We start from the raw sequence: 8088 nt of genomic DNA, 5'->3' as shown, positions 1-8088 counted from the left end.
AGGAGGCAGTTGAGGTCATTGTAAGATGAAGGGAACGGAAGGGGAGTTGAAACGAGGAGTGGCTCAATCCCTCTAATTCACATGGAACAGGTTGGGGGCTGAGGCAGTTGCCCCAAGACTTTGGCCCTACTCAGGGCTCAGAAGCAGGCAGATCTCTACCCAAAGTAGACAACCCCTGGTTGGAAAGCAGAGAACCCCAGCGGCCAGGATACCCAGGCAGCAGCCGACAAGGTTATGGCAAAGCTGTCCGTAGGCACCAGCTGGAAGGGCTGACTGAGATCCCAATGTCTGGGAAAAGCAGGGCAAGGCCAGAGAGCAAGGCCAAGTCGGAGTGCCAGAGCTGCGGAAAAGGGTGTAGTGGGCCCCAGGACTCTGCTCGAGGGGACGGAAGGAAGGCTTTCAGGCTCCCAGGCTGGGTAGGCTTGCAGAGAGCCCGTGTCCAGGCTCCACCCTTGTAGCTGCCCTCAGAGCTTGGGCCTGAAGGTCTCTGGGAGGGTTGTGAAAACGCAGTGATAAAGCAGACCCCCTTCTCAGCCTCTCACTGAGAACGACCAGCCATGGGAAGTCTGGGGAGTAGCAGAGGCCAAGCAAAGGCCAGAGAACACAGGAAAACAGGGCAGAAAGGAATTCCAGGAACCAGACAACTGCGGGACGCTAAGAAAGGCTAGACCCAGAGTGAGGAAAAGGCAGAGTGGGAGGACAGACATGAGGAAGACAGGGAGAAAGACAAGAAAAGACACTGCGCGAGCTCCGAGCAGCGACTGAGGTGAGGGCATCTAGGCAAAGGAGCCCAGCAGCTTCCTAGTAAGAGGAGAAAGTGCTGAGCTTCAGAGAAAGCGTCTGATTCAGAAGGGGAGCTGGGGAGGCGCAGTCTAAGGCATGTGGGGGAGGGGTGTGTGGAACACAGCCTGGCCTGGCCCAGTCAATGACTTCATAAGCATCTCCCCCCATTCCTTCCTGAGCCGCCAGTCCTGGTGACCCCCTGCCCACATCTCAAGGGTCTAGGCCAAGCAGGCGCTGACAGGGGAGAGAAGGGGCCCTTCTGGGCCAGGCCCCCAAGCCTGGCACAGTGCCCGCTTGGGGAGGAGGTGACTGGAGGCCCAGCCCTTGTCAGCATCCCGGCCGGCACTTCGGAGGCAATTAGCAGCCCAGCTGAGCTAATCCCCCGCCCGGTGAGGCCAACACAAACAGGCCCAGACCGGGTGCACACTCGCCTCCCTGTTTGCTGAGGGGCCCGGTGGTCCGCCAAGAACAACACCAATAACCCAGGGCCTTCTCTAGGTTAAGAGGAGGATCGAGGCCTGCTGAAGAGCTGACAGTGCCCGACAGAGCACACTCTGGCCAGGTGCCCTGGCTGCCCCAGAAAGGCAGCCACTGTTCCCAAGCCTTGGGCCAGTCGGGAAGAGGAAGCTGGACACAAGGAGCCATGTATTCCAATTCAGCACACACCCTACCTCCTCATGCCACCTGTGAGGAGGAAAGCCCCACGCAAGCTTACACCACCGGCCTGAGGATTACAGGCTCAGTGTTGGACAGGGAAGGCCAAAGGAAACTCAGACCTGACCCCTGCCCTCAAGGAGCGGAGTCAAGCCAGAGAACAGATTGTGTGTATCACCTTGGAGCAGCGCCAGTCTCTAGCCCCACCAACACCCCAAGACTTGGAAAGGTTCAGATAGAACCCTCAAAACAAATAAGGGAAAGGGGGACCCAGGTGAAGGAACTGAGGCCCAGAGATTGATCACTGGGGAAGATGGTACAAAAGCCAGTGGGAAGGACCCAAGACAGGCTTTGCCAGACTGGTCCGGGACCAGGCAGTGGCTCCTCTGGGCTTAAGTAGCTCACCTTAGCAGCAACTGGGAGACCCCAGGCCCCAGGCGTGGCCCTTCTCATGGAGCCCCGCTTTTTTCTGTTTTTGAGGCAGTCTCCCCCTGTCACCCAGGATAGAGTGCTGTGGCACAATCTCGGCTCACTGCAACCCCTGCCTCGTGGGTTCAAGCAGTTCTCCTGTCTCACCCTGCCAAGTGGTTGGGATTCCAGGCGCCTGCTACCATACCCAGCTAATTTTTGTATTTTTAGTAGAGACAGGGTTTCACCATGTTGGTCAGTCTCAAACCCCTGACCTCAAGTGATCCACCTGCCTCAGCTTCCCAAAGTGCTGGGATTATAGGCGTGAGCCATCGTACCCAGCCTAGCCCCACCTCTTGACTCCAGACCAACTCCACCTTCATCAGCCCCGAGTCTGATCCCGCTTCTCAGCCAAAGCCTCCAGTCAATTTGGCTCCTCACCTACCCAAGTACTCCCTTTTTCTCATAAGTCCTCACAGACCTCCTGCCAGACATAAGGGTCAAAAATGGACTTCATAGCGACATCAGAAATGGTTGCTTCCCTCAAGCTTCTATTTGAGAAAGCAACAGACATGGCTTCCCTGAGAGAGCAGTGACCCCTCGGGACACCACTAATTATCAATACTCAACACCACACTATCTACTGAGCAACTCGCCGATTATGGGTAAAGCCGCACTAAAGCAGTTTACTAGCAGTATCCCATGTCATGGTCATAGGCAAGCAAGTGAACACAAGCACTTCGTGTCAGATAAACCAGCCAAGAAGCAGGTGTAGGCTTCATCGCTGTTTTACAGGTGAGACTGAGGCCTGCAGAAGGGAAGAGACTTGCCCAAGGCTGGAACCTAAGGCTTCAGCCTCCTGGTCAGAATGGAATGAGTGTCGCCAGAGCCCCTCCTGAGTCCCACAGACCCTCCATTTCCCTCACTTCACTACTGGCACAGACCTACCTTGGGTGCTTTCTGGTCAGAGGACTTCAGAGCCTTGAGCCTACCCCTCCCCACACAGGAACATGAAATCTGTCTCAAGCTGGGCTAAGCTGAACTCTGTCTACAGCTTTCTCTTTAAGGCAGGGGATGAGGAAGCCTGGAGTCACATTGCTAGAACTGACAAAGCCATAGCTGGAAACAGCAGCCCTCCCCCCAGCCCTTTCCCTGGTTGGCGTGGCAGAACTTTAGGCCCAGTTCCAGGCCTGCCAGATTGGCCGTCAGGTTCCTGCCTGCAGCAGGAAGGGGCTGACAATCCAGTCTAAACCCCTTCTGGGCTGCTCTCACACCTGGCTCTGGAGCATCTCGCTTGGACCAAGGTATAGACAAGTTGATGAGTCCTTTTCCCCTTCAGTTCAGCCAAACAGGGAGGTATTTTTCAAAAACATCTTTTACTAGGAAATTGAAGGAAAACAAACAGATCGTAAGGACACAGAAACAAGCAGATTCCTAAGCAGGACTTAACCAGCACCTAACCAGAGCCCTATAGATGCTTGCTTCTCCCTTCTCTCCTGATGAAGCCTCTTTCTAGGCATCAGAAGACCTGGTCTCATTCTAGCTCCACTGCTAGCAGCCTGAAGAATCTAAAGCAAGTTCATAAACCTCTAAACCTCATCTGTAAAATACAGATGAAGATATCGCAGGGCCAGGACTGGACCCAGTTCTAATTCTGAAGCCTCCTTCTACACAGCCTTCCTGACCCCACACCTCCACCATTATGGTTGCTGGAGGCCCAAGTGAAACACTGTATGGGGAAGTGCTGTATGGATTGGGAAGGGCTATAAGGGACGTTGATGGTAGTCACTGTCCAGTACACTGGCTACTTCCTTAAGAGTGAGAGAAGTGTATATTGGGCATGTAGATGATGGCTCTCCAGGCTCCTGGTCTCATCGGGTTTAGGTGACACTAGATTTGCTTGCTGGATCTCTCTTCTCCCATCCCTCCTCCTCCTGCCTTCCAGCAACTCCTGCAACCTGGGCCTCCTCCCCCATCTCCTTCTTGGACAGCGGCTGGAGCCACCTGGGAAGCTTCAGGAATGGCTGATGGTTATCACAGCCAGGACAGGGCGAGCTGCTGCCCCTCTGATTCATCACAGAGCTGGAGTGGATCCAGAGAAGTGACCAACAGGATGCAGGACTGCTGCTATGAATTCAGATAGCTTCAATCCGGGAAGAGGGAGGCTGAGAGGAGTCGCTCAATCCCTCAAATCAGAAGGGTGTGAGGAGAGGGGACTTCAGACTTGCTCTCCTAAACAACAGGCAATGGTGTGGTGGGAAAAGCCTGAGAGCTGAAGTTCCACAGCTTCCCCATCTGTCCCATTTCAAAGAACTCCTGTGAGAACTGAACCATATTGCAGGTCGGCATCTAATGAATAGCTCTCTCCCCCATTCCCTTCACTTCTGATCTGGGACACACACTCACCCTTCCCACCCCCGACCCTCTCGTCTCAGAATCTAGGAGACACTCAATGTGGGTATGATTGCTGGTCCACAAGCTGCTCAGGCGCCCACTGCCAACCACAGCAGGCTTCAGTTTGATAGGGAGACCCCAGTACGGCAAGGGGTAAGACAGGTTACTCCCCTCCACTGTGCCCTCAAGCGTCACAGCTCTGTACAGCTTACCCAGTGAAGCAGCCACTTGCTGGCAAGCAAGAGATTCTCAAGCTTTAACCTACGTCCCCTGCCTCTGAGAGACAAACTGCTGCCTTGTTAAATGTGTCATTTCAAAATAAATCTTGTGACTAAAAACAAATCAAAGCAATTGTGACTTTGAAATAACCATTTCTTTATTATTATTATTCTCATCTGATTAAAATAAGCATTTCAAATTGTACACATCACTTGTCTACCAGCTATTCTATTACTACCCCCAAGGGGAGCTGGTAGTTAAAAGTTCTGAAGTCAGAAGTTCAAGGCTACAGTAAGCTATGAATGCAACACTACACTTCAGCTTCAGTGACAGAGTGAGACTCTGTCTTTATAAAAATATATTTTTTTTAATTTTAATGTAGAGACAGGGTTCCACCATGTTGACCAGGTTGGCCTAACAGATGTGAGCCACTGTGCTCAGCCATACTTTACCACTTTTCTATAGAAACCAATATGGAACCCCACTTTTCATTGCCAGTTGACTAATTTCAGCTTAAGTAAACTAATAATTTAGTTATTGACATATAAGAGGCTTAATGTCAACTCTATACTAGAAATTTTTACGTTTTCCATAAGGAAGTTAGCTACAACATACCACCAATAGCACCAGCTGGATCTCAGTTACAAGAAAAAATAGCTCAGAACATTCTCAGAAGTAAAATTTTTTTAAAGTTGTGAAGTCAAACAACCCCAGCTCTACCATGGACTGGCTGTGAACCTTGGGCAAGTCATTAACTTGTTTCCTCAGTTATAAACTGGGAATGAAGACAGTAGCCATCTCACAGAGCTATCACGAAGACACAGCATGTGAAACCCTTAGCACACTGCTGGTCATAGAGCCAGGGCTCAGCCATTAGCTATTCTACTGCTTTTAACACCAGAGAATGTTCCTGCCCTCACTTCCAATCTTCAGACTCCTGAGCCAGCAGATGTTTAACAGTAGGCTCCCCAAGACTTCAGTTAGGCAGAGGACCACATTTTACAGAAAAAAAGGGCTGGTGCCCCTTTGACAGACCTGTGCTTCCTGAGGTACAAGCCACATTGTGTCACACATACTACTGCTTACACATTCATACCCCCGACTAAACTGTGAGCACCTTCAGGGTGACATCTGGAACTTCTATCTCATAGTGAGGGTGGGAAGGAAGCCCTGAATGTCAAATGAACTGAGACATGCATGTCGGGAAAAAAGCAACACAACCATCTGCTGAACACCAGAGAGGTGCAAGATAGACCGACTCTCTGATGACGGGCCACACAGAAGTGCGCTCCAGCCCTTTTCGAAAATGCTACAGGTCCATGACTGTCACTCTGGACTCTTCATTCCCAAGAATAAAGAAGTCCAGGGAATAGATTAAACTACCTCTACCCACTACTATCACTGGACTTCAGGGCCCCTTAATTCCCCTTTCAGGGCCCCAGAGAAGAGCCTTGGCCTGGGTACACAACCCGTGGTCCCTGTGAAAGGCCTCTCTGGAGGGCCAGCCCACATGGCTTTGTTATAAATGATGTCCTGGACAGCTATCTGACCCACTGCCTTCTGGTCTCATCTCAAAGTTCCTGAAGGCCCAGCCAAAGACAACAGTGTGGACTTGTTTTTTCGGGGCCCAAAGTAGAAGGTTCCTCAGCACCTGGGAGCAGCTGGAAGCTGGAACTCAGGATTCATCACTGCTGGTCTCCCCATCCTGTGCCAAGTGCATCTGTAAACAAGCCTTCTCAGTGGCTCCCTGCAGCTGCTCCCCAAATGGGTCAAAACAAAGAGAAACAGGCTAGAATCAGGGTAGCCCATAGCTTACAAGTGAGAACTGAGCCAGGCAGGGCCTAGTCTGAAAGGTGGTCCCAAGATACAGCCAGGCCTGCACTGCTGGCCCTGTGCCCAAAGCCTTGGACGGGTTCAACATTGCCCACAAATGCTGCCCTTGCCAAGGTGTTGAGACCTCAAGAGCCACGGGGCCTGTGTCACACTGCTGTAGGTCCCACTGTTTTACAAGCTGGCGGGAAGAAAGAGCTTGCTGGGGTGGAGATGCCTGGATGCTGGGCTGTTGTGTGTGACTCTGTTTGCTATAAAACAGCCAGACATTCCTAGGACCTGGAACCTCGCCGAGGCCATGGAATTAGCCTTCCCAGCCATATATCTCCAGGCGGGGGACAGGCCTGAGACATCTGAGATAATAAAGACATGATTGTCTCAGCCCTGGGGCTTGTCTCCCCTTTGTCCCAGGGCCCGGCAGCCAGCAAAAAGTTTAAAGACATCCTCTCCCTTCTCCTGGGAAAATGCAAATGCACCAGATTCTATAGGCCCTAGGGTGAACTTCCCAAAAACCAGACCTGGGTCCGGGATTCCTACTCTCAGTACCCCAAAGCAGAAGGTAACTTGGCAGCACACAGGAGAGACACAAATAGCTAGAACATAAGACACTCACTACATCCATTCTCATGCATGTATCTCTAATTCTCACCAGCCCTACAATATAGCAATGATTTAATTTTGGGGATAAAGCAACTAAAGCTAAGAGGTTAATGGACTTGTCCAAAGTCACAGCTATTAGATGGCACAAAGGGGTTTGAAATCTAGATTCATTTTATCCCAAAATCTGTAATTTCTGTGGTAACCTGAAAACTGCTTTTTAAAAAATGTTCCTTCTTGGCCGGGCATGGTGGCTCATGCCTGTAATCCCAGCACTTTAGGAGGCCAAGGTGGGCGGATAATGAGGTCAGGAGTTCGAGACCAGTCCAGCCAACATAGTGAAACCCCGTCTCTACTAAAAATGGAAAAAATTAGGCAGATGTGGTGGTGTGCACCTGTAATCCCAGCTACTCCGGTGGCTGAGGCAAGAGAATCACATAAACCCGGGAGGCGGAGGCTGCAGTGAGCTAAGATCCTGCTATTGCACCCCAGCCCAGGTGACACTGTAAGACTCCGTCTCAAAAAATAAAAATTAGTTCCTTCTTCCCTAACTTATAGTTTCTCAACCCCAAAAGGGGGAGGAGGACTCCCTTTAACACATGAAGGGAAAAATTCATATGAGGGAGGCAAAATCCAGATTCCTTAATCTGAAAGCCAAAGCAGCTGCTGTCAGCCTCGTCTCCATAAGTCACTTCTACCTCAATCTGAGCAACAGCCTGTCCCAAGGGTAGGTGGCATCATGAAGGGAAAACAGGGACCTGACAGGTTGCTAAGAATGAAATCCCTACATGCTCCAAGGATGACTCTTACCCACTTCACAATGAGTGGACAGCTGGTTCTAGCCTTCCTAACCATGGGAAAGAAGAAGGGGCACCACCCACACAAAAGTAAGGTATTTGAGTAGAGAGAACACTGGACTCAGAACCGAAAGACTCCAGTTCAATCTGTAAAATCTTGTAGAAGCTCAACTCTAAGCCCATTTTCTCATTTGTAAAATAAACACCTATTCTATTTGCTTCACAGGCTTTATGAAGATGAACATGAAAGCATTTTCTCAGTGGCTTTATAAATAGATGGTATTACGACCCATGCAAACTTTTTCCCTGTTGCCTTCTTTTGCATTCCTGACTCCCCTCTTCTCCCTGCCTTTCTTCTGTTCATCCATCTGAACTATGTGCTCAACATCATGCTAGATACAAGGAG

This window comes from Saimiri boliviensis, chromosome 11 (assembly GCF_048565385.1).
Source record: "Saimiri boliviensis isolate mSaiBol1 chromosome 11, mSaiBol1.pri, whole genome shotgun sequence".
NCBI classification, from domain to species: domain Eukaryota; kingdom Metazoa; phylum Chordata; class Mammalia; order Primates; family Cebidae; genus Saimiri; species Saimiri boliviensis.
The sequence above is the reverse complement of the archived record's forward strand: the minus strand, read 5'-3'. Positions refer to the sequence as shown.